The sequence below is a fragment of the Schistocerca gregaria genome, unplaced genomic scaffold (genome assembly GCF_023897955.1).
Source record: "Schistocerca gregaria isolate iqSchGreg1 unplaced genomic scaffold, iqSchGreg1.2 ptg000180l, whole genome shotgun sequence".
NCBI classification, from domain to species: Eukaryota; Metazoa; Arthropoda; class Insecta; order Orthoptera; family Acrididae; genus Schistocerca; species Schistocerca gregaria.
This window is the reverse complement of record NW_026061730.1, coordinates 11,487,623-11,513,841: the sequence shown is the minus strand read 5'-3', so window position 1 is coordinate 11,513,841 and position 26,219 is coordinate 11,487,623. Positions and strand designations below refer to the sequence as shown.

Genomic DNA, 26,219 nt, shown 5'->3' with positions numbered 1-26,219 from the left:
GAGGTACTGGGATCGATACCCAGCGCCTCCAGAATTTTTAACACACCTACATGCGCACCTTGCCATGCAAGTGGAATAATTCCCAACCGGCAGAGGTGTGTAGGCAGATACAAGCGAACGATTAGCATCCACAATTGCGCCGATTTCACGTAAATCCCACTGCACGTTGCCATTCTTTGCGTGCAGTCGGCTGCTACTGGTGTTGCTGGTTGTGACTGCTGATAACAGATGCCGTAGCAATCAATTCATGGAGTGAGTTGTATGTTTTGCGATAGTCTGTCTCTGACAAGGAAGCACAGGTGATATAGGTGCGAACACAGGAAGCTTGCAGCCCCTCGCTGCCTGCAGACACAGAGCAGCCACACTAGAAGAGCGGCCTAAGCCGTAGGCGAAATGTGCTCATTCGCTTTGGCGCGACGTCGAACTATAAATAAGGCTGTCACTAGCGTGAGCGTTGCGTGAGCGTCGTGTAAAGTCGGAAAAGTCATCTGCATGGGTGATTGCCAAGTTTGGGGAGCGTTTCGTAGTACGATCAGTGCAATGGGGACGCGGAAACTTGTTGTGTCCCAGTGTTTTGCAGTTGGACGGCAAGAGTTTTACACAGTAGCAAAGAGCGAGGCACTGAGTTGGCATGAACAATGGAGAGCACAATGGGGCTCGAGATGTGCTTGTTACCTCAGGTGCTGTGTGGTTGTGGACAAGGAGTGAAATGGACCAATTTGTGACCGCCCTTTCAATTTAAGACGTTCAAAACAGACGGAATTTGCATTCGTAATACCAGAGCATCGAAACTACTTGGAACTCTTGTGTATATGAACGTGTCCGCGCCTTTGTATTCTGGTACCTTCGCCGCTACAAACCAACCAACCATCGTGTCCGTGCACATCAGAGTCGCAAAGAATGGAGAATAGCCAGGCTTGGTCGTGTGTGTAGCTGTAGCTCAGTTGGCAGATCGTTCGCTTAGCGTGTGGACGGTCTCGGGTTCAAGCCCTGGCTCCTCCATGTTTTGTGGTCAGTGCATGGTATGTGTTGGTCGGGGCGAACATAAACGCACGCAAGAAGTTGCAAAACCAGCGTCACAGACTGATATGATGTATACTGTCATAAGGAGAGCAAGATGTAAGTGTGGGGACCGGCTGTTATCGTGGTGTCATCGAGTGCAGATCTGTCTTAGGTATCACGGCTTAACGTCATTGAAGTCTAGAGGAGGACAACACGTTCGTCTTACTCAGAGCGGTGTCTGAACTCTATTTTCGACGTTATGCGAGCCACTTTCATTGTGGCCAACTACGATTCGATACAGAATGCACGAAACCTGAAAGACACCCTCACTGATTCGTAGAGAGTAGTGTTTGTCTGCGGAATAATTGGAGTGCGAGGGTCTGTGACGTTGATATGACTGTATGTAGCACTACTAGTTATCGGGGGGGTGGGCGTAGCTCAGATGGTAGAGCGCTCGCTTAGTGTGCGAGAGGTACTGGGATCGATACCCAGCGCCTCCAGAATTTTTAACACACCTACATGCGCACCTTGCCATGCAAGAGGAATAATTCCCAACCGGCAGAGGTGTGTAGGCAGATACAAGCGAACGATTAGCATCCACAATTGCGCCGATTTCACGTAAATCCCACTGCACGTTCCCATTCTTTGCGTGCAGTCGGCTGCTACTGGTGTTGCTGGTTGTGACTGCTGATAACAGATGCCGTAGCAATCAATTCATGGAGTGAGTTGTATGTTTTGCGATAGTCTGTCTCTGACAAGGAAGCACAGGTGATATAGGTGCGAACACAGGAAGCTTGCAGCCCCTCGCTGCCTGCAGACACAGAGCAGCCACACTAGAAGAGCGGCCTAAGCCGTAGGCGAAATGTGCTCATTCGCTTTGGCGCGACGTCGAACTATAAATAAGGCTGTCACTAGCGTGAGCGTTGCGTGAGCGTCGTGTAAAGTCGGAAAAGTCATCTGCATGGGTGATTGCCAAGTTTGGGGAGCGTTTCGTAGTACGATCAGTGCAATGGGGACGCGGAAACTTGTTGTGTCCCAGTGTTTTGCAGTTGGACGACAAGAGTTTTACACAGTAGCAAAGAGCGAGGCACTGAGTTGGCATGAACAATGGAGAGCACAATGGGGCTCGAGATGTGCTTGTTACCTCAGGTGCTGTGTGGTTGTGGACAAGGAGTGAAATGGACCAATTTGTGACCGCCCTTTCAATTTAAGACGTTCAAAACAGACGGAATTTGCATTCGTAATACCAGAGCATCGAAACTACTTGGAACTCTTGTGTATATGAACGTGTCCGCGCCTTTGTATTCTGGTACCTTCGCCGCTACAAACCAACCAACCATCGTGTCCGTGCACATCAGAGTCGCAAAGAATGGAGAATAGCCAGGCTTGGTCGTGTGTGTAGCTGTAGCTCAGTTGGCAGATCGTTCGCTTAGCGTGTGGACGGTCTCGGGTTCAAGCCCTGGCTCCTCCATGTTTTGTGGTCAGTGCATGGTATGTGTTGGTCGGGGCGAACATAAACGCACGCAAGAAGTTGCAAAACCAGCGTCACAGACTGATATGATGTATACTGTCATAAGGAGAGCAAGATGTAAGTGTGGGGACCGGCTGTTATCGTGGTGTCATCGAGTGCAGATCTGTCTTAGGTATCACGGCTTAACGTCATTGAAGTCTAGAGGTGGACAACACGTTCGTCTTACTCAGAGCGGTGTCTGAACTCTATTTTCGACGTTATGCGTGCCACTTTCATTGTGGCCAACTACGATTCGATACAGAATGCACGAAACCTGAAAGACACCCTCACTGATACATAGAGAGTAGTGTTTGTCTGCGGAATAATGGGAGTGCAAGGGTCTGTGACGTTGATATGACTGTATGTAGCACTACTAGTTATCGGGGGGCTGGGCGTAGCTCAGATGGTAGAGCGCTCGCTTAGAGTGCGAGAGGTACTGGGATCGATACCCAGCGCCTCCAGAATTTTTAACGCACCTACATGAGCACCTTGCCATACAAGTGGAACAATTCCCAACCGGCAGAGGTGTGTAGGCAGATACAAGCGAACGATTAGCATCCACAATTGCGCCGATTTCACGTAAATCCCACTGCACGTTGCCATTCTTTGCGTGCAGTCGGCTGCTACTGGTGTTGCTGGTTGTGACTGCTGATAACAGATGCCGTAGCAATCAATTCATGGAGTGAGTTGTATGTTTTGCTATAGTCTGTCTCTGACAAGGAAGCACAGGTGATATAGGTGCGAACACAGGATGCTTGCAGCCCCTCGCTGCCTGCAGACACAGAGCAGCCACACTAGAAGAGCGGCCTAAGCCGTAGGCGAAATGTGCTCATTCGCTTTGGCGCGACGTCGAACTATAAATAAGGCTGTCACTAGCGTGAGCGTTGCGTGAGCGTCGTGTAAAGTCGGAAAAGTCATCTGCATGGGTGATTGCCAAGTTTGGGGAGCGTTTCGTAGTACGATCAGTGCAATGGGGACGCGGAAACTTGTTGTGTCCCAGTGTTTTGCAGTTGGACGACAAGAGTTTTGCACAGTAGCAAAGAGCGAGGCACTGAGTTGGCATGAACAATGGAGAGCACAATGGGGCTCGAGATGTGCTTGTTACCTCAGGTGCTGTGTGGTTGTGGACAAGGAGTGAAATGGACCAATTTGTGACCGCCCTTTCAATTTAAGACGTTCAAAACAGACGGAATTTGCATTCGTAATACCAGAGCATCGAAACTACTTGGAACTCTTGTGTATATGAACGTGTCCGCGCCTTTGTATTCTGGTACCTTCGCCGCTACAAACCAACCAACCATCGTGTCCGTGCACATCAGAGTCGCAAAGAATGGAGAATAGCCAGGCTTGGTCGTGTGTGTAGCTGTAGCTCAGTTGGCAGATCGTTCGCTTAGCGTGTGGACGGTCTCGGGTTCAAGCCCTGGCTCCTCCATGTTTTGTGGTCAGTGCATGGTATGTGTTGGTCGGGGCGAACATAAACGCACGCAAGAAGTTGCAAAACCAGCGTCACAGACTGATATGATGTATACTGTCATAAGGAGAGCAAGATGTAAGTGTGGGGACCGGCTGTTATCGTGGTGTCATCGAGTGCAGATCTGTCTTAGGTATCACGGCTTAACGTCATTGAAGTCTAGAGGAGGACAACACGTTCGTCTTACTCAGAGCGGTGTCTGAACTCTATTTTCGACGTTATGCGTGCCACTTTCATTGTGGCCAACTACGATTCGATACAGAATGCACGAAACCTGAAAGACACCTTTACTGATACATAGAGAGTAGTGTTTGTCTGCGGAATAATGGGAGTACAAGGGTCTGTGACGTTGATATGACTGTATGTAGCACTACTAGTTATCGGGGGGGTGGGCGTAGTTCAGATGGTAGAGCGCTCGCTTAGTGTGCGAGAGGTACTGGGATCGATACCCAGCGCCTCCAGAATTTTTAACACACCTACATGCGCACCTTGCCATGCAAGTGGAATAATTCCCAACCGGCAGAGGTGTGTAGGCAGATACAAGCGAACGATTAGCATCCACAATTGCGCCGATTTCACGTAAATCCCACTGCACGTTGCCATTCTTTGCGTGCAGTCGGCTGCTACTGGTGTTGCTGGTTGTGACTGCTGATAACAGATGCCGTAGCAATCAATTCATGGAGTGAGTTGTATGTTTTGCGATAGTCTGTCTCTGACAAGGAAGCACAGGTGATATAGGTGCGAACACAGGAAGCTTGCAGCCCCTCGCTGCCTGCAGACACAGAGCAGCCACACTAGAAGAGCGGCCTAAGCCGTAGGCGAAATGTGCTCATTCGCTTTGGCGCGACGTCGAACTATAAATAAGGCTGTCACTAGCGTGAGCGTTGCGTGAGCGTCGTGTAAAGTCGGAAAAGTCATCTGCATGGTTGATTGCCAAGTTTGGGGAGCGTTTCGTAGTACGATCAGTGCAATGGGGACGCGGAAACTTGTTGTGTCCCAGTGTTTTGCAGTTGGACGGCAAGAGTTTTACACAGTAGCAAAGAGCGAGGCACTGAGTTGGCATGAACAATGGAGAGCACAATGGGGCTCGAGATGTGCTTGTTACCTCAGGTGCTGTGTGGTTGTGGACAAGGAGTGAAATGGACCAATTTGTGACCGCCCTTTCAATTTAAGACGTTCAAAACAGACGGAATTTGCATTCGTAATACCAGAGCATCGAAACTACTTGGAACTCTTGTGTATATGAACGTGTCCGCGCCTTTGTATTCTGGTACCTTCGCCGCTACAAACCAACCAACCATCGTGTCCGTGCACATCAGAGTCGCAAAGAATGGAGAATAGCCAGGCTTGGTCGTGTGTGTAGCTGTAGCTCAGTTGGCAGATCGTTCGCTTAGCGTGTGGACGGTCTCGGGTTCAAGCCCTGGCTCCTCCATGTTTTGTGGTCAGTGCATGGTATGTGTTGGTCGGGGCGAACATAAACGCACGCAAGAAGTTGCAAAACCAGCGTCACAGACTGATATGATGTATACTGTCATAAGGAGAGCAAGATGTAAGTGTGGGGACCGGCTGTTATCGTGGTGTCATCGAGTGCAGATCTGTCTTAGGTATCACGGCTTAACGTCATTGAAGTCTAGAGGTGGACAACACGTTCGTCTTACTCAGAGCGGTGTCTGAACTCTATTTTCGACGTTATGCGTGCCACTTTCATTGTGGCCAACTACGATTCGATACAGAATGCACGAAACCTGAAAGACACCCTCACTGATACATAGAGAGTAGTGTTTGTCTGCGGAATAATGGGAGTGCAAGGGTCTGTGACGTTGATATGACTGTATGTAGCACTACTAGTTATCGGGGGGGTGGGCGTAGCTCAGATGGTAGAGCGCTCGCTTAGTGTGCGAGAGGTACTGGGATCGATACCCAGCGCCTCCAGAATTTTTAACACAACTACATGCGCACCTTGCCATGCAAGTGGAATAATTCCCAACCGGCAGAGGTGTGTAGGCAGATACAAGCGAACGATTAGCATCCACAATTGCGCCGATTTCACGTAAATCCCACTGCACGTTGCCATTCTTTGCGTGCAGTCGGCTGCTACTGGTGTTGCTGGTTGTGACTGCTGATAACAGATGCCGTAGCAATCAATTCATGGAGTGAGTTGTATGTTTTGCTATAGTCTGTCTCTGACAAGGAAGCACAGGTGATATAGGTGCGAACACAGGATGCTTGCAGCCCCTCGCTGCCTGCAGACACAAAGCAGCCACACTAGAAGAGCGGCCTAAGCCGTAGGCGAAATGTGCTCATTCGCTTTGGCGCGACGTCGAACTATAAATAAGGCTGTCACTAGCGTGAGCGTCGTGTAAAGTCGGAAAAGTCATCTGCATGGGTGATTGCCAAGTTTGGGGAGCGTTTCGTAGTACGATCAGTGCAATGGGGACGCGGAAACTTGTTGTGTCCCAGTGTTTTGCAGTTGGACGACAAGAGTTTTGCACAGTAGCAAAGAGCGAGGCACTGAGTTGGCATGAACAATGGAGAGCACAATGGGGCTCGAGATGTGCTTGTTACCTCAGGTGCTGTGTGGTTGTGGACAAGGAGTGAAATGGACCAATTTGTGACCGCCCTTTCAATTTAAGACGTTCAAAACAGACGGAATTTGCATTCGTAATACCAGAGCATCGAAACTACTTGGAACTCTTGTGTATATGAACGTGTCCGCGCCTTTGTATTCTGGTACCTTCGCCGCTACAAACCAACCAACCATCGTGTCCGTGCACATCAGAGTCGCAAAGAATGGAGAATAGCCAGGCTTGGTCGTGTGTGTAGCTGTAGCTCAGTTGGCAGATCGTTCGCTTAGTGTATGGACGGTCTCGGGTTCAAGCCCTGGCTCCTCCATGTTTTGTGGTCAGTGCATGGTATGTGTTGGTCGGGGCGAACATAAACGCACGCAAGAAGTTGCAAAACCAGCGTCACAGACTGATATGATGTATACTGTCATAAGGAGAGCAAGATGTAAGTGTGGGGACCGGCTGTTATCGTGGTGTCATCGAGTGCAGATCTGTCTTAGGTATCACGGCTTAACGTCATTGAAGTCTAGAGGTGGACAACACGTTCGTCTTACTCAGAGCGGTGTCTGAACTCTATTTTCGACGTTATGCGTGCCACTTTCATTGTGGCCAACTACGATTCGATACAGAATGCACGAAACCTGAAAGACACCCTCACTGATACATAGAGAGTAGTGTTTGTCTGCGGAATAATGGGAGTGCAAGGGTCTGTGACGTTGATATGACTGTATGTAGCACTACTAGTTATCGGGGGGGTGGGCGTAGCTCAGATGGTAGAGCGCTCGCTTAGTGTGCGAGAGGTACTGGGATCGATACCCAGCGCCTCCAGAATTTTTAACACAACTACATGCGCACCTTGCCATGCAAGTGGAATAATTCCCAACCGGCAGAGGTGTGTAGGCAGATACAAGCGAACGATTAGCATCCACAATTGCGCCGATTTCACGTAAATCCCACTGCACGTTGCCATTCTTTGCGTGCAGTCGGCTGCTACTGGTGTTGCTGGTTGTGACTGCTGATAACAGATGCCGTAGCAATCAATTCATGGAGTGAGTTGTATGTTTTGCTATAGTCTGTCTCTGACAAGGAAGCACAGGTGATATAGGTGCGAACACAGGATGCTTGCAGCCCCTCGCTGCCTGCAGACACAGAGCAGCCACACTAGAAGAGCGGCCTAAGCCGTAGGCGAAATGTGCTCATTCGCTTTGGCGCGACGTCGAACTATAAATAAGGCTGTCACTAGCGTGAGCGTCGTGTAAAGTCGGAAAAGTCATCTGCATGGGTGATTGCCAAGTTTGGGGAGCGTTTCGTAGTACGATCAGTGCAATGGGGACGCGGAAACTTGTTGTGTCCCAGTGTTTTGCAGTTGGACGACAAGAGTTTTGCACAGTAGCAAAGAGCGAGGCACTGAGTTGGCATGAACAATGGAGAGCACAATGGGGCTCGAGATGTGCTTGTTACCTCAGGTGCTGTGTGGTTGTGGACAAGGAGTGAAATGGACCAATTTGTGACCGCCCTTTCAATTTAAGACGTTCAAAACAGACGGAATTTGCATTCGTAATACCAGAGCATCGAAACTACTTGGAACTCTTGTGTATATGAACGTGTCCGCGCCTTTGTATTCTGGTACCTTCGCCGCTACAAACCAACCAACCATCGTGTCCGTGCACATCAGAGTCGCAAAGAATGGAGAATAGCCAGGCTTGGTCGTGTGTGTAGCTGTAGCTCAGTTGGCAGATCGTTCGCTTAGCGTGTGGACGGTCTCGGGTTCAAGCCCTGGCTCCTCCATGTTTTGTGGTCAGTGCATGGTATGTGTTGGTCGGGGCGAACATAAACGCACGCAAGAAGTTGCAAAACCAGCGTCACAGACTGATATGATGTATACTGTCATAAGGAGAGCAAGATGTAAGTGTGGGGACCGGCTGTTATCGTGGTGTCATCGAGTGCAGATCTGTCTTAGGTATCACGGCTTAACGTCATTGAAGTCTAGAGGTGGACAACACGTTCGTCTTACTCAGAGCGGTGTCTGAACTCTATTTTCGACGTTATGCGTGCCACTTTCATTGTGGCCAACTACGATTCGATACAGAATGCACGAAACCTGAAAGACACCCTCACTGATACATAGAGAGTAGTGTTTGTCTGCGGAATAATGGGAGTGCAAGGGTCTGTGACGTTGATATGACTGTATGTAGCACTACTAGTTATCGGGGGGGTGGGCGTAGCTCAGATGGTAGAGCGCTCGCTTAGTGTGCGAAAGTTACTGGGATCGATACCCAGCGCCTCCAGAATTTTTAACACAACTACATGCGCACCTTGCCATGCAAGTGGAATAATTCCCAACCGGCAGAGGTGTGTAGGAAGATACAAGCGAACGATTAGCATCCACAATTGCGCCGATTTCACGTAAATCCCACTGCACGTTGCCATTCATTGCGTGCAGTCGGCTGCTACTGGTGTTGCTGGTTGTGACTGCTGATAACAGATGCCGTAGCAATCAATTCATGGAGTGAGTTGTATGTTTTGCTATAGTCTGTCTCTGACAAGGAAGCACAGGTGATATAGGTGCGAACACAGGATGCTTGCAGCCCCTCGCTGCCTGCAGACACAGAGCAGCCACACTAGAAGAGCGGCCTAAGCCGTAGGCGAAATGTGCTCATTCGCTTTGGCGCGACGTCGAACTATAAATAAGGCTGTCACTAGCGTGAGCGTTGCGTGAGCGTCGTGTAAAGTCGGAAAAGTCATCTGCATGGGTGATTGCCAAGTTTGGGGAGCGTTTCGTAGTACGATCAGTGCAATGGGGACGCGGAAACTTGTTGTGTCCCATTGTTTTGCAGTTGGACGACAAGAGTTTTGCACAGTAGCAAAGAGCGAGGCACTGAGTTGGCATGAACAATGGAGAGCACAATGGGGCTCGAGATGTGCTTGTTACATCAGGTGCTGTGTGGTTGTGGACAAGGAGTGAAATGGACCAATTTGTGACCGCCCTTGCAATTTAAGACGTTCAAAACAGACGGAATTTGCATTCGTAATACCAGAGCATCGAAACTACTTGGAACTCTTGTGTATATGAACGTGTCCGCGCCTTTGTATTCTGGTACCTTCGCCGCTACAAACCAACCAACCATCGTGTCCGTGCACATCAGAGTCGCAAAGAATGGAGAATAGCCAGGCTTGGTCGTGTGTGTAGCTGTAGCTCAGTTGGCAGATCGTTCGCTTAGCGTGTGGACGGTCTCGGGTTCAAGCCCTGGCTCCTCCATGTTTTGTGGTCAGTGCATGGTATGTGTTGGTCGGGGCGAACATAAACGCACGCAAGAAGTTGCAAAACCAGCGTCACAGACTGATATGATGTATACTGTCATAAGGAGAGCAAGATGTAAGTGTGGGGACCGGCTGTTATCGTGGTGTCATCGAGTGCAGATCTGTCTTAGGTATCACGGCTTAACGTCATTGAAGTCTAGAGGTGGACAACACGTTCGTCTTACTCAGAGCGGTGTCTGAACTCTATTTTCGACGTTATGCGTGCCACTTTCATTGTGGCCAACTACGATTCGATACAGAATGCACGAAACCTGAAAGACACCCTCACTGATACATAGAGAGTAGTGTTTGTCTGCGGAATAATGGGAGTGCAAGGGTCTGTGACGTTGATATGACTGTATGTAGCACTACTAGTTATCGGGGGGGTGGGCGTAGCTCAGATGGTAGAGCGCTCGCTTAGTGTGCGAGAGGTACTGGGATCGATACCCAGCGCCTCCAGAATTTTTAACACAACTACATGCGCACCTTGCCATGCAAGTGGAATAATTCCCAACCGGCAGAGGTGTGTAGGCAGATACAAGCGAACGATTAGCATCCACAATTGCGCCGATTTCACGTAAATCCCACTGCACGTTGCCATTCTTTGCGTGCAGTCGGCTGCTACTGGTGTTGCTGGTTGTGACTGCTGATAACAGATGCCGTAGCAATCAATTCATGGAGTGAGTTGTATGTTTTGCTATAGTCTGTCTCTGACAAGGAAGCACAGGTGATATAGGTGCGAACACAGGATGCTTGCAGCCCCTCGCTGCCTGCAGACACAGAGCAGCCACACTAGAAGAGCGGCCTAAGCCGTAGGCGAAATGTGCTCATTCGCTTTGGCGCGACGTCGAACTATAAATAAGGCTGTCACTAGCGTGAGCGTTGCGTGAGCGTCGTGTAAAGTCGGAAAAGTCATCTGCATGGGTGATTGCCAAGTTTGGGGAGCGTTTCGTAGTACGATCAGTGCAATGGGGACGCGGAAACTTGTTGTGTCCCAGTGTTTTGCAGTTGGACGACAAGAGTTTTGCACAGTAGCAAAGAGCGAGGCACTGAGTTGGCATGAACAATGGAGAGCACAATGGGGCTCGAGATGTGCTTGTTACCTCAGGTGCTGTGTGGTTGTGGACAAGGAGTGAAATGGACCAATTTGTGACCGCCCTTTCAATTTAAGACGTTCAAAACAGACGGAATTTGCATTCGTAATACCAGAGCATCGAAACTACTTGGAACTCTTGTGTATATGAACGTGTCCGCGCCTTTGTATTCTGGTACCTTCGCCGCTACAAACCAACCAACCATCGTGTCCGTGCACATCAGAGTCGCAAAGAATGGAGAATAGCCAGGCTTGGTCGTGTGTGTAGCTGTAGCTCAGTTGGCAGATCGTTCGCTTAGCGTGTGGACGGTCTCGGGTTCAAGCCCTGGCTCCTCCATGTTTTGTGGTCAGTGCATGGTATGTGTTGGTCGGGGCGAACATAAACGCACGCAAGAAGTTGCAAAACCAGCGTCACAGACTGATATGATGTATACTGTCATAAGGAGAGCAAGATGTAAGTGTGGGGACCGGCTGTTATCGTGGTGTCATCGAGTGCAGATCTGTCTTAGGTATCACGGCTTAACGTCATTGAAGTCTAGAGGTGGACAACACGTTCGTCTTACTCAGAGCGGTGTCTGAACTCTATTTTCGACGTTATGCGTGCCACTTTCATTGTGGCCAACTACGATTCGATACAGAATGCACGAAACCTGAAAGACACCCTCACTGATACATAGAGAGTAGTGTTTGTCTGCGGAATAATGGGAGTGCAAGGGTCTGTGACGTTGATATGACTGTATGTAGCACTACTAGTTATCGGGGGGGGGTGGGCGTAGCTCAGATGGTAGAGCGCTCGCTTAGTGTGCGAGAGGTACTGGGATCGATACCCAGCGCCTCCAGAATTTTTAACACACCTACATGCGCACCTTGCCATGCAAGTGGAATAATTCCCAACCGGCAGAGGTGTGTAGGCAGATACAAGCGAACGATTAGCATCCACAATTGCGCCGATTTCACGTAAATCCCACTGCACGTTGCCATTCTTTGCGTGCAGTCGGCTGCTACTGGTGTTGCTGGTTGTGACTGCTGATAACAGATGCCGTAGCAATCAATTCATGGAGTGAGTTGTATGTTTTGCTATAGTCTGTCTCTGACAAGGAAGCACAGGTGATATAGGTGCGAACACAGGATGCTTGCAGCCCCTCGCTGCCTGCAGACACAGAGCAGCCACACTAGAAGAGCGGCCTAAGCCGTAGGCGAAATGTGCTCATTCGCTTTGGCGCGACGTCGAACTATAAATAAGGCTGTCACTAGCGTGAGCGTTGCGTGAGCGTCGTGTAAAGTCGGAAAAGTCATCTGCATGGGTGATTGCCAAGTTTGGGGAGCGTTTCGTAGTACGATCAGTGCAATGGGGACGCGGAAACTTGTTGTGTCCCAGTGTTTTGCAGTTGGACGACAAGAGTTTTACACAGTAGCAAAGAGCGAGGCACTGAGTTGGCATGAACAATGGAGAGCACAATGGGGCTCGAGATGTGCTTGTTACCTCAGGTGCTGTGTGGTTGTGGACAAGGAGTGAAATGGACCAATTTGTGACCGCCCTTGCAATTTAAGACGTTCAAAACAGACGGAATTTGCATTCGTAATACCAGAGCATCGAAACTGCTTGGAACTCTTGTGTATATGAACGTGTCCGCGCCTTTGTATTCTGGTACCTTCGCCGCTACAAACCAACCAACCATCGTGTCCGTGCACATCAGAGTCGCAAAGAATGGAGAATAGCCAGGCTTGGTCGTGTGTGTAGCTGTAGCTCTGTTGGCAGATCGTTCGCTTAGCGTGTGGACGGTCTCGGGTTCAAGCCCCGGCTCCTCCATGTTTTGTGGTCAGTGCATGGTAAGTGTTGGTCGGGGCGAACATAAACGCACGCAAGAAGTTGCAAAACCAGCGTCACAGACTGATATGATGTATACTGTCATAAGGAGAGCAAGATGTAAGTGTGGGGACCGGCTGTTATCGTGGTGTCATCGAGTGCAGATCTGTCTTAGGTATCACGGCTTAACGTCATTGAAGTCTAGAGGTGGACAACACGTTCGTCTTACTCAGAGCGGTGTCTGAACTCTATTTTCGACGTTATGCGTGCCACTTTCATTGTGGCCAACTACGATTCGATACAGAATGCACGAAACCTGAAAGACACCCTCACTGATACATAGAGAGTAGTGTTTGTCTGCGGAATAATGGGAGTGCAAGGGTCTGTGACGTTGATATGACTGTATGTAGCACTACTAGTTATCGGGGGGGTGGGCGTAGCTCAGATGGTAGAGCGCTCGCTTAGTGTGTGAGAGGTACTGGGATCGATACCCAGCGCCTCCAGAATTTTTAACACACCTACATGCGCACCTTGCCATGCAAGTGGAATAATTCCCAACCGGCAGAGGTGTGTAGGCAGATACAAGCGAACGATTAGCATCCACAATTGCGCCGATTTCACGTAAATCCCACTGCACGTTGCCATTCTTTGCGTGCAGTCGGCTGCTACTGGTGTTGCTGGTTGTGACTGCTGATAACAGATGCCGTAGCAATCAATTCATGGAGTGAGTTGTATGTTTTGCTATAGTCTGTCTCTGACAAGGAAGCACAGGTGATATAGGTGCGAACACAGGATGCTTGCAGCCCCTCGCTGCCTGCAGACACAGAGCAGCCACACTAGAAGAGCGGCCTAAGCCGTAGGCGAAATGTGCTCATTCGCTTTGGCGCGACGTCGAACTATAAATAAGGCTGTCACTAGCGTGAGCGTTGCGTGAGCGTCGTGTAAAGTCGGAAAAGTCATCTGCATGGGTGATTGCCAAGTTTGGGGAGCGTTTCGTAGTACGATCAGTGCAATGGGGACGCGGAAACTTGTTGTGTCCCAGTGTTTTGCAGTTGGACGACAAGAGTTTTACACAGTAGCAAAGAGCGAGGCACTGAGTTGGCATGAACAATGGAGAGCACAATGGGGCTCGAGATGTGCTTGTTACCTCAGGTGCTGTGTGGTTGTGGACAAGGAGTGAAATGGACCAATTTGTGACCGCCCTTGCAATTTAAGACGTTCAAAACAGACGGAATTTGCATTCGTAATACCAGAGCATCGAAACTGCTTGGAACTCTTGTGTATATGAACGTGTCCGCGCCTTTGTATTCTGGTACCTTCGCCGCTACAAACCAACCAACCATCGTGTCCGTGCACATCAGAGTCGCAAAGAATGGAGAATAGCCAGGCTTGGTCGTGTGTGTAGCTGTAGCTCTGTTGGCAGATCGTTCGCTTAGCGTGTGGACGGTCTCGGGTTCAAGCCCCGGCTCCTCCATGTTTTGTGGTCAGTGCATGGTAAGTGTTGGTCGGGGCGAACATAAACGCACGCAAGAAGTTGCAAAACCAGCGTCACAGACTGATATGATGTATACTGTCATAAGGAGAGCAAGATGTAAGTGTGGGGACCGGCTGTTATCGTGGTGTCATCGAGTGCAGATCTGTCTTAGGTATCACGGCTTAACGTCATTGAAGTCTAGAGGTGGACAACACGTTCGTCTTACTCAGAGCGGTGTCTGAACTCTATTTTCGACGTTATGCGTGCCACTTTCATTGTGGCCAACTACGATTCGATACAGAATGCACGAAACCTGAAAGACACCCTCACTGATACATAGAGAGTAGTGTTTGTCTGCGGAATAATGGGAGTGCAAGGGTCTGTGACGTTGATATGACTGTATGTAGCACTACTAGTTATCGGGGGGGTGGGCGTAGCTCAGATGGTAGAGCGCTCGCTTAGTGTGTGAGAGGTACTGGGATCGATACCCAGCGCCTCCAGAATTTTTAACACACCTACATGCGCACCTTGCCATGCAAGTGGAATAATTCCCAACCGGCAGAGGTGTGTAGGCAGATACAAGCGAACGATTAGCATCCACAATTGCGCCGATTTCACGTAAATCCCACTGCACGTTGCCATTCTTTGCGTGCAGTCGGCTGCTACTGGTGTTGCTGGTTGTGACTGCTGATAACAGATGCCGTAGCAATCAATTCATGGAGTGAGTTGTATGTTTTGCTATAGTCTGTCTCTGACAAGGAAGCACAGGTGATATAGGTGCGAACACAGGAAGCTTGCAGCCCCTCGCTGCCTGCAGACACAGAGCAGCCACACTTGAAGAGCGGCCTAAGCCGTAGGCGAAATGTGCTCATTCGCTTTGGCGCGACGTCGAACTATAAATAAGGCTGTCACTAGCGTGAGCGTTGCGTGAGCGTCGTGTAAAGTCGGAAAAGTCATCTGCATGGGTGATTGCCAAGTTTGGGGAGCGTTTCGTAGTACGATCAGTGCAATGGGGACGCGGAAACTTGTTGTGTCCCAGTGTTTTGCAGTTGGACGACAAGAGTTTTACACAGTAGCAAAGAGCGAGGCACTGAGTTGGCATGAACAATGGAGAGCACAATGGGGCTCGAGATGTGCTTGTTACCTCAGGTGCTGTGTGGTTGTGGACAAGGAGTGAAATGGACCAATTTGTGACCGCCCTTGCAATTTAAGACGTTCAAAACAGACGGAATTTGCATTCGTAATACCAGAGCATCGAAACTGCTTGGAACTCTTGTGTATATGAACGTGTCCGCGCCTTTGTATTCTGGTACCTTCGCCGCTACAAACCAACCAACCATCGTGTCCGTGCACATCAGAGTCGCAAAGAATGGAGAATAGCCAGGCTTGGTCGTGTGTGTAGCTGTAGCTCTGTTGGCAGATCGTTCGCTTAGCGTGTGGACGGTCTCGGGTTCAAGCCCCGGCTCCTCCATGTTTTGTGGTCAGTGCATGGTAAGTGTTGGTCGGGGCGAACATAAACGCACGCAAGAAGTTGCAAAACCAGCGTCACAGACTGATATGATGTATACTGTCATAAGGAGAGCAAGATGTAAGTGTGGGGACCGGCTGTTATCGTGGTGTCATCGAGTGCAGATCTGTCTTAGGTATCACGGCTTAACGTCATTGAAGTCTAGAGGTGGACAACACGTTCGTCTTACTCAGAGCGGTGTCTGAACTCTATTTTCGACGTTATGCGTGCCACTTTCATTGTGGCCAACTACGATTCGATACAGAATGCACGAAACCTGAAAGACACCCTCACTGATACATAGAGAGTAGTGTTTGTCTGCGGAATAATGGGAGTGCAAGGGTCTGTGACGTTGATATGACTGTATGTAGCACTACTAGTTATCGGGGGGGTGGGCGTAGCTCAGATGGTAGAGCGCTCGCTTAGTGTGTGAGAGGTACTGGGATCGATACCCAGCGCCTCCAGAATTTTTAACACACCTACATGCGCACCTTGCCATGCAAGTGGAATAATTCCCAACCGGCAGAGGTGTGTAGGCAGATACAAGCGAACGATTAGCATCCACAATTGCGCCGATTTCACGTAAATCCCACTGCACGTTGCCATTCTTTGCGTGCAGTCGGCTGCTACTGGTGTTGCTGGTTGTGACTGCTGATAACAGATGCCGTAGCAATCAATTCATGGAGTGAGTTGTATGTTTTGCTATAGTCTGTCTCTGACAAGGAAGCACAGGTGATATAGGTGCGAACACAGGAAGCTTGCAGCCCCTCGCTGCCTGCAGACACAGAGCAGCCACACTTGAAGAGCGGCCTAAGCCGTAGGCGAAATGTGCTCATTCGCTTTGGCGCGACGTCGAACTATAAATAAGGCTGTCACTAGCGTGAGCGTTGCGTGAGCGTCGTGTAAAGTCGGAAAAGTCATCTGCATGGGTGATTGCCAAGTTTGGGGAGCGTTTCGTAGTACGATCAGTGCAATGGGGACGCGGAAACTTGTTGTGTCCCAGTGTTTTGCAGTTGGACGACAAGAGTTTTACACAGTAGCAAAGAGCGAGGCACTGAGTTGGCATGAACAATGGAGAGCACAATGGGGCTCGAGATGTGCTTGTTACCTCAGGTGCTGTGTGGTTGTGGACAAGGAGTGAAATGGACCAATTTGTGACCGCCCTTGCAATTTAAGACGTTCAAAACAGACGGAATTTGCATTCGTAATACCAGAGCATCGAAACTGCTTGGAACTCTTGTGTATATGAACGTGTCCGCGCCTTTGTATTCTGGTACCTTCGCCGCTACAAACCAACCAACCATCGTGTCCGTGCACATCAGAGTCGCAAAGAATGGAGAATAGCCAGGCTTGGTCGTGTGTGTAGCTGTAGCTCTGTTGGCAGATCGTTCGCTTAGCGTGTGGACGGTCTCGGGTTCAAGCCACGGCTCCTCCATGTTTTGTGGTCAGTGCATGGTAAGTGTTGGTCGGGGCGAACATAAACGCACGCAAGAAGTTGCAAAACCAGCGTCACAGACTGATATGATGTATACTGTCATAAGGAGAGCAAGATGTAAGTGTGGGGACCGGCTGTTATCGTGGTGTCATCGAGTGCAGATCTGTCTTAGGTATCACGGCTTAACGTCATTGAAGTCTAGAGGTGGACAACACGTTCGTCTTACTCAGAGCGGTGTCTGAACTCTATTTTCGACGTTATGCGTGCCACTTTCATTGTGGCCAACTACGATTCGATACAGAATGCACGAAACCTGAAAGACACCCTCACTGATACATAGAGAGTAGTGTTTGTCTGCGGAATAATGGGAGTGCAAGGGTCTGTGACGTTGATATGACTGTATGTAGCACTACTAGTTATCGGGGGGGGGGGGTGGGCGTAGCTCAGATGGTAGAGCGCTCGCTTAGTGTGTGAGAGGTACTGGGATCGATACCCAGCGCCTCCAGAATTTTTAACACACCTACATGCGCACCTTGCCATGCAAGTGGAATAATTCCCAACCGGCAGAGGTGTGTAGGCAGATACAAGCGAACGATTAGCATCCACAATTGCGCCGATTTCACGTAAATCCCACTGCACGTTGCCATTCTTTGCGTGCAGTCGGCTGCTACTGGTGTTGCTGGTTGTGACTGCTGATAACAGATGCCGTAGCAATCAATTCATGGAGTGAGTTGTATGTTTTGCTATAGTCTGTCTCTGACAAGGAAGCACAGGTGATATAGGTGCGAACACAGGAAGCTTGCAGCCCCTCGCTGCCTGCAGACACAGAGCAGCCACACTAGAAGAGCGGCCTAAGCCGTAGGCGAAATGTGCTCATTCGCTTTGGCGCGACGTCGAACTATAAATAAGGCTGTCACTAGCGTGAGCGTTGCGTGAGCGTCGTGTAAAGTCGGAAAAGTCATCTGCATGGGTGATTGCCAAGTTTGGGGAGCGTTTCGTAGTACGATCAGTGCAATGGGGACGCGGAAACTTGTTGTGTCCCAGTGTTTTGCAGTTGGACGACAAGAGTTTTGCACAGTAGCAAAGAGCGAGGCACTGAGTTGGCATGAACAATGGAGAGCACAATGGGGCTCGAGATGTGCTTGTTACCTCAGGTGCTGTGTGGTTGTGGACAAGGAGTGAAATGGACCAATTTGTGACCGCCCTTTCAATTTAAGACGTTCAAAACAGACGGAATTTGCATTCGTAATACCAGAGCATCGAAACTACTTGGAACTCTTGTGTATATGAACGTGTCCGCGCCTTTGTATTCTGGTACCTTCGCCGCTACAAACCAACCAACCATCGTGTCCGTGCACATCAGAGTCGCAAAGAATGGAGAATAGCCAGGCTTGGTCGTGTGTGTAGCTGTAGCTCAGTTGGCAGATCGTTCGCTTAGCGTGTGGCCGGTCTCGGGTTCAAGCCCTGGCTCCTCCATGTTTTGTGGTCAGTGCATGGTATGTGTTGGTCGGGGCGAACATAAACGCACGCAAGAAGTTGCAAAACCAGCGTCACAGACTGATATGATGTATACTGTCATAAGGAGAGCAAGATGTAAGTGTGGGGACCGGCTGTTATCGTGGTGTCATCGAGTGCAGATCTGTCTTAGGTATCACGGCTTAACGTCATTGAAGTCTAGAGGTGGACAACACGTTCGTCTTACTCAGAGCGGTGTCTGAACTCTATTTTCGACGTTATGCGTGCCACTTTCATTGTGGCCAACTACGATTCGATACAGAATGCACGAAACCTGAAAGACACCCTCACTGATACATAGAGAGTAGTGTTTGTCTGCGGAATAATGGGAGTGCAAGGGTCTGTGACGTTGATATGACTGTATGTAGCACTACTAGTTATCGGGGGGGTGGGCGTAGCTCAGATGGTAGAGCGCTCGCTTAGTGTGCGAGAGGTACTGGGATCGATACCCAGCGCCTCCAGAATTTTTAACACAACTACATGCGCACCTTGCCATGCAAGTGGAATAATTCCCAACCGGCAGAGGTGTGTAGGCAGATACAAGCGAACGATTAGCATCCACAATTGCGCCGATTTCACGTAAATCCCACTGCACGTTGCCATTCTTTGCGTGCAGTCGGCTGCTACTGGTGTTGCTGGTTGTGACTGCTGATAACAGATGCCGTAGCAATCAATTCATGGAGTGAGTTGTATGTTTTGCTATAGTCTGTCTCTGACAAGGAAGCACAGGTGATATAGGTGCGAACACAGGATGCTTGCAGCCCCTCGCTGCCTGCAGACACAGAGCAGCCACACTAGAAGAGCGGCCTAAGCCGTAGGCGAAATGTGCTCATTCGCTTTGGCGCGACGTCGAACTATAAATAAGGCTGTCACTAGCGTGAGCGTTGCGTGAGCGTCGTGTAAAGTCGGAAAAGTCATCTGCATGGGTGATTGCCAAGTTTGGGGAGCGTTTCGTAGTACGATCAGTGCAATGGGGACGCGGAAACTTGTTGTGTCCCAGTGTTTTGCAGTTGGACGACAAGAGTTTTGCACAGTAGCAAAGAGCGAGGCACTGAGTTGGCATGAACAATGGAGAGCACAATGGGGCTCGAGATGTGCTTGTTACCTCAGGTGCTGTGTGGTTGTGGACAAGGAGTGAAATGGACCAATTTGTGACCGCCCTTTCAATTTAAGACGTTCAAAACAGACGGAATTTGCATTCGTAATACCAGAGCATCGAAACTACTTGGAACTCTTGTGTATATGAACGTGTCCGCGCCTTTGTATTCTGGTACCTTCGCCGCTACAAACCAACCAACCATCGTGTCCGTGCACATCAGAGTCGCAAAGAATGGAGAATAGCCAGGCTTGGTCGTGTGTGTAGCTGTAGCTCAGTTGGCAGATCGTTCGCTTAGCGTGTGGACGGTCTCGGGTTCAAGCCCTGGCTCCTCCATGTTTTGTGGTCAGTGCATGGTATGTGTTGGTCGGGGCGAACATAAACGCACGCAAGAAGTTGCAAAACCAGCGTCACAGACTGATATGATGTATACTGTCATAAGGAGAGCAAGATGTAAGTGTGGGGACCGGCTGTTATCGTGGTGTCATCGAGTGCAGATCTGTCTTAGGTATCACGGCTTAACGTCATTGAAGTCTAGAGGTGGACAACACGTTCGTCTTACTCAGAGCGGTGTCTGAACTCTATTTTCGACGTTATGCGTGCCACTTTCATTGTGGCCATCTACGATTCGATACAGAATGCACGAAACCTGAAAGACACCCTCACTGATACATAGAGAGTAGTGTTTGTCTGCGGAATAATGGGAGTGCAAGGGTCTGTGACGTTGATATGACTGTATGTAGCACTACTAGTTATCGGGGGGGTGGGCGTAGCTCAGATGGTAGAGCGCTCGCTTAGTGTGCGAGAGGTACTGGGATCGATACCCAGCGCCTCCAGAATTTTTAACACAATTACATGCGCACCTTGCCATGCAAGTGGAATAATTCCCAACCGGCAGAGGTGTGTAGGCAGATACAAGCGAACGATTAGCATCCACAATTGCGCCGATTTCACGTAAATCCCACTGCACGTTGCCATTCTTTGCGTGCAGTCGGCTGCTACTGGTGTTGCTGGTTGTGACTGCTGATAACAGATGCCGTAGCAATCAATTCATGGAGTGAGTTGTATGTTTTGCTATAGTCTGTCTCTGACAAGGAAGCACAGGTGATATAGGTGCGAACACAGGATGCTTGCAGCCCCTCGCTGCCTGCAGACACAGAGCAGCCACACTAGAAGAGCGGCCTAAGCCGTAGGCGAAATGTGCTCATTCGCTTTGGCGCGACGTCGAACTATAAATAAGGCTGTCACTAGCGTGAGCGTTGCGTGAGCGTCGTGTAAAGTCGGAAAAGTCATCTGCATGGGTGATTGCCAAGTTTGGGGAGCGTTTCGTAGTACGATCAGTGCAATGGGGACGCGGAAACTTGTTGTGTCCCAGTGTTTTGCAGTTGGACGACAAGAGTTTTACACAGTAGCAAAGAGCGAGGCACTGAGTTGGCATGAACAATGGAGAGCACAATGGGGCTCGAGATGTGCTTGTTACCTCAGGTGCTGTGTGGTTGTGGACAAGGAGTGAAATGGACCAATTTGTGACCGCCCTTGCAATTTAAGACGTTCAAAACAGACGGAATTTGCATTCGTAATACCAGAGCATCGAAACTGCTTGGAACTCTTGTGTATATGAACGTGTCCGCGCCTTTGTATTCTGGTACCTTCGCCGCTACAAACCAACCAACCATCGTGTCCGTGCACATCAGAGTCGCAAAGAATGGAGAATAGCCAGGCTTGGTCGTGTGTGTAGCTGTAGCTCTGTTGGCAGATCGTTCGCTTAGCGTGTGGACGGTCTCGGGTTCAAGCCCCGGCTTCTCCATGTTTTGTGGTCAGTGCATGGTAAGTGTTGGTCGGGGCGAACATAAACGCACGCAAGAAGTTGCAAAACCAGCGTCACAGACTGATATGATGTATACTGTCATAAGGAGAGCAAGATGTAAGTGTGGGGACCGGCTGTTATCGTGGTGTCATCGAGTGCAGATCTGTCTTAGGTATCACGGCTTAACGTCATTGAAGTCTAGAGGTGGACAACACGTTCGTCTTACTCAGAGCGGTGTCTGAACTCTATTTTCGACGTTATGCGTGCCACTTTCATTGTGGCCAACTACGATTCGATACAGAATGCACGAAACCTGAAAGACACCCTCACTGATACATAGAGAGTAGTGTTTGTCTGCGGAATAATGGGAGTGCAAGGGTCTGTGACGTTGATATGACTGTATGTAGCACTACTAGTTATCGGGGGGGTGGGCGTAGCTCAGATGGTAGAGCGCTCGCTTAGTGTGCGAGAGGTACTGGGATCGATACCCAGCGCCTCCAGAATTTTTAACACAACTACATGCGCACCTTGCCATGCAAGTGGAATAATTCCCAACCGGCAGAGGTGTGTAGGCAGATACAAGCGAACGATTAGCATCCACAATTGCGCCGATTTCACGTAAATCCCACTGCACGTTGCCATTCTTTGCGTGCAGTCGGCTGCTACTGGTGTTGCTGGTTGTGACTGCTGATAACAGATGCCGTAGCAATCAATTCATGGAGTGAGTTGTATGTTTTGCTATAGTCTGTCTCTGACAAGGAAGCACAGGTGATATAGGTGCGAACACAGGATGCTTGCAGCCCCTCGCTGCCTGCAGACACAGAGCAGCCACACTAGAAGAGCGGCCTAAGCCGTAGGCGAAATGTGCTCATTCGCTTTGGCGCGACGTCGAACTATAAATAAGGCTGTCACTAGCGTGAGCGTTGCGTGAGCGTCGTGTAAAGTCGGAAAAGTCATCTGCATGGGTGATTGCCAAGTTTGGGGAGCGTTTCGTAGTACGATCAGTGCAATGGGGACGCGGAAACTTGTTGTGTCCCAGTGTTTTGCAGTTGGACGACAAGAGTTTTGCACAGTAGCAAAGAGCGAGGCACTGAGTTGGCATGAACAATGGAGAGCACAATGGGGCTCGAGATGTGCTTGTTACCTCAGGTGCTGTGTGGTTGTGGACAAGGAGTGAAATGGACCAATTTGTGACCGCCCTTTCAATTTAAGACGTTCAAAACAGACGGAATTTGCATTCGTAATACCAGAGCATCGAAACTACTTGGAACTCTTGTGTATATGAACGTGTCCGCGCCTTTGTATTCTGGTACCTTCGCCGCTACAAACCAACCAACCATCGTGTCCGTGCACATCAGAGTCGCAAAGAATGGAGAATAGCCAGGCTTGGTCGTGTGTGTAGCTGTAGCTCAGTTGGCAGATCGTTCGCTTAGCGTGTGGACGGTCTCGGGTTCAAGCCCTGGCTCCTCCATGTTTTGTGGTCAGTGCATGGTATGTGTTGGTCGGGGCGAACATAAACGCACGCAAGAAGTTGCAAAACCAGCGTCACAGACTGATATGATGTATACTGTCATAAGGAGAGCAAGATGTAAGTGTGGGGACCGGCTGTTATCGTGGTGTCATCGAGCGCAGATCTGTCTTAGGTATCACGGCTTAACGTCATTGAAGTCTAGAGGTGGACAACACGTTCGTCTTACTCAGAGCGGTGTCTGAACTCTATTTTCGACGTTATGCGTGCCACTTTCATTGTGGCCAACTACGATTCGATACAGAATGCACGAAACCTGAAAGACACCCTCACTGATACATAGAGAGTAGTGTTTGTCTGCGGAATAATGGGAGTGCAAGGGTCTGTGACGTTGATATGACTGTATGTAGCACTACTAGTTATCGGGGGGGTGGGCGTAGCTCAGATGGTAGAGCGCTCGCTTAGTGTGCGAGAGGTACTGGGATCGATACCCAGCGCCTCCAGAATTTTTAACACAACTACATGCGCACCTTGCCATGCAAGTGGAATAATTCCCAACCGGCAGAGGTGTGTAGGCAGATACAAGCGAACGATTAGCATCCACAATTGCGCCGATTTCACGTAAATCCCACTGCACGTTGCCATTCTTTGCGTGCAGTCGGCTGCTACTGGTGTTGCTGGTTGTGACTGCTGATAACAGATGCCGTAGCAATCAATTCATGGAGTGAGTTGTATGTTTTGCTATAGTCTGTCTCTGACAAGGAAGCACAGGTGATATAGGTGCGAACACAGGATGCTTGCAGCCCCTCGCTGCCTGCAGACACAGAGCAGCCACACTAGAAGAGCGGCCTAAGCCGTAGGCGAAATGTGCTCATTCGCTTTGGCGCGACGTCGAACTATAAATAAGGCTGTCACTAGCGTGAGCGTTGCGTGAGCGTCGTGTAAAGTCGGAAAAGTCATCTGCATGGGTGATTGCCAAGTTTGGGGAGCGTTTCGTAGTACGATCAGTGCAATGGGGACGCGGAAACTTGTTGTGTCCCAGTGTTTTGCAGTTGGACGACAAGAGTTTTACACAGTAGCAAAGAGCGAGGCACTGAGTTGGCATGAACAATGGAGAGCACAATGGGGCTCGAGATGTGCTTGTTACCTCAGGTGCTGTGTGGTTGTGGACAAGGAGTGAAATGGACCAATTTGTGACCGCCCTTGCAATTTAAGACGTTCAAAACAGACGGAATTTGCATTCGTAATACCAGAGCATCGAAACTGCTTGGAACTCTTGTGTATATGAACGTGTCCGCGCCTTTGTATTCTGGTACCTTCGCCGCTACAAACCAACCAACCATCGTGTCCGTGCACATCAGAGTCGCAAAGAATGGAGAATAGCCAGGCTTGGTCGTGTGTGTAGCTGTAGCTCTGTTGGCAGATCGTTCGCTTAGCGTGTGGACGGTCTCGGGTTCAAGCCCCGGCTCCTCCATGTTTTGTGGTCAGTGCATGGTAAGTGTTGGTCGGGGCGAACATAAACGCACGCAAGAAGTTGCAAAACCAGCGTCACAGACTGATATGATGTATACTGTCATAAGGAGAGCAAGATGTAAGTGTGGGGACCGGCTGTTATCGTGGTGTCATCGAGTGCAGATCTGTCTTAGGTATCACGGCTTAACGTCATTGAGGTGGACAACACGTTCGTCTTACTCAGAGCGGTGTCTGAACTCTATTTTCGACGTTATGCGTGCCACTTTCATTGTGGCCAACTACGATTCGATACAGAATGCACGAAACCTGAAAGACACCCTCACTGATACATAGAGAGTAGTGTTTGTCTGCGGAATAATGGGAGTGCAAGGGTCTGTGACGTTGATATGACTGTATGTAGCACTACTAGTTATCGGGGGGGGTGGGCGTAGCTCAGATGGTAGAGCGCTCGCTTAGTGTGCGAGAGGTACTGGGATCGATACCCAGCGCCTCCAGAATTTTTAACACACCTACATGCGCACCTTGCCATGCAAGTGGAATAATTCCCAACCGGCAGAGGTGTGTAGGCAGATACAAGCGAACGATTAGCATCCACAATTGCGCCGATTTCACGTAAATCCCACTGCACGTTGCCATTCTTTGCGTGCAGTCGGCTGCTACTGGTGTTGCTGGTTGTGACTGCTGATAACAGATGCCGTAGCAATCAATTCATGGAGTGAGTTGTATGTTTTGCTATAGTCTGTCTCTGACAAGGAAGCACAGGTGATATAGGTGCGAACACAGGATGCTTGCAGCCCCTCGCTGCCTGCAGACACAGAGCAGCCACACTAGAAGAGCGGCCTAAGCCGTAGGCGAAATGTGCTCATTCGCTTTGGCGCGACGTCGAACTATAAATAAGGCTGTCACTAGCGTGAGCGTTGCGTGAGCGTCGTGTAAAGTCGGAAAAGTCATCTGCATGGGTGATTGCCAAGTTTGGGGAGCGTTTCGTAGTACGATCAGTGCAATGGGGACGCGGAAACTTGTTGTGTCCCAGTGTTTTGCAGTTGGACGACAAGAGTTTTACACAGTAGCAAAGAGCGAGGCACTGAGTTGGCATGAACAATGGAGAGCACAATGGGGCTCGAGATGTGCTTGTTACCTCAGGTGCTGTGTGGTTGTGGACAAGGAGTGAAATGGACCAATTTGTGACCGCCCTTGCAATTTAAGACGTTCAAAACAGACGGAATTTGCATTCGTAATACCAGAGCATCGAAACTGCTTGGAACTCTTGTGTATATGAACGTGTCCGCGCCTTTGTATTCTGGTACCTTCGCCGCTACAAACCAACCAACCATCGTGTCCGTGCACATCAGAGTCGCAAAGAATGGAGAATAGCCAGGCTTGGTCGTGTGTGTAGCTGTAGCTCTGTTGGCAGATCGTTCGCTTAGCGTGTGGACGGTCTCGGGTTCAAGCCCCGGCTCCTCCATGTTTTGTGGTCAGTGCATGGTAAGTGTTGGTCGGGGCGAACATAAACGCACGCAAGAAGTTGCAAAACCAGCGTCACAGACTGATATGATGTATACTGTCATAAGGAGAGCAAGATGTAAGTGTGGGGACCGGCTGTTATCGTGGTGTCATCGAGTGCAGATCTGTCTTAGGTATCACGGCTTAACGTCATTGAAGTCTAGAGGTGGACAACACGTTCGTCTTACTCAGAG

At 49.7% G+C, this 26,219-nt stretch overlaps 11 non-coding genes across 11 annotated transcripts; all 11 read left to right on the top strand.

The window, feature by feature from the left end:
• Nucleotides 1-1,428: 1,428 nt before the first annotated feature.
• On the top strand, nucleotides 1,429-1,502 carry Trnat-agu (transfer RNA threonine (anticodon AGU)). Its single transcript has one exon. It is a non-coding gene; the product is annotated as a tRNA-Thr (tRNA).
• Nucleotides 1,503-2,896: 1,394 nt separating this feature from the next.
• Trnas-aga (transfer RNA serine (anticodon AGA)) lies at nucleotides 2,897-2,973 on the top strand. The gene has a single exon. It is a non-coding gene; the product is annotated as a tRNA-Ser (tRNA).
• A 2,868-nt stretch (nucleotides 2,974-5,841) lies between these two features.
• On the top strand, nucleotides 5,842-5,915 carry Trnat-agu (transfer RNA threonine (anticodon AGU)). The gene has a single exon. It is a non-coding gene; the product is annotated as a tRNA-Thr (tRNA).
• Nucleotides 5,916-7,301: 1,386 nt separating this feature from the next.
• On the top strand, nucleotides 7,302-7,375 carry Trnat-agu (transfer RNA threonine (anticodon AGU)). Its single transcript has one exon. It is a non-coding gene; the product is annotated as a tRNA-Thr (tRNA).
• Nucleotides 7,376-10,232: 2,857 nt separating this feature from the next.
• On the top strand, nucleotides 10,233-10,306 carry Trnat-agu (transfer RNA threonine (anticodon AGU)). The gene has a single exon. It is a non-coding gene; the product is annotated as a tRNA-Thr (tRNA).
• Nucleotides 10,307-11,705: 1,399 nt separating this feature from the next.
• On the top strand, nucleotides 11,706-11,779 carry Trnat-agu (transfer RNA threonine (anticodon AGU)). The gene has a single exon. It is a non-coding gene; the product is annotated as a tRNA-Thr (tRNA).
• A 7,286-nt stretch (nucleotides 11,780-19,065) lies between these two features.
• Nucleotides 19,066-19,139, top strand: Trnat-agu (transfer RNA threonine (anticodon AGU)). The gene has a single exon. It is a non-coding gene; the product is annotated as a tRNA-Thr (tRNA).
• A 1,397-nt stretch (nucleotides 19,140-20,536) lies between these two features.
• On the top strand, nucleotides 20,537-20,610 carry Trnat-agu (transfer RNA threonine (anticodon AGU)). The gene has a single exon. It is a non-coding gene; the product is annotated as a tRNA-Thr (tRNA).
• Nucleotides 20,611-22,007: 1,397 nt separating this feature from the next.
• Trnat-agu (transfer RNA threonine (anticodon AGU)) lies at nucleotides 22,008-22,081 on the top strand. Its single transcript has one exon. It is a non-coding gene; the product is annotated as a tRNA-Thr (tRNA).
• Nucleotides 22,082-23,478: 1,397 nt separating this feature from the next.
• On the top strand, nucleotides 23,479-23,552 carry Trnat-agu (transfer RNA threonine (anticodon AGU)). The gene has a single exon. It is a non-coding gene; the product is annotated as a tRNA-Thr (tRNA).
• Nucleotides 23,553-24,942: 1,390 nt separating this feature from the next.
• On the top strand, nucleotides 24,943-25,016 carry Trnat-agu (transfer RNA threonine (anticodon AGU)). Its single transcript has one exon. It is a non-coding gene; the product is annotated as a tRNA-Thr (tRNA).
• The last annotated feature ends 1,203 nt before the right edge of the window (nucleotides 25,017-26,219 follow it).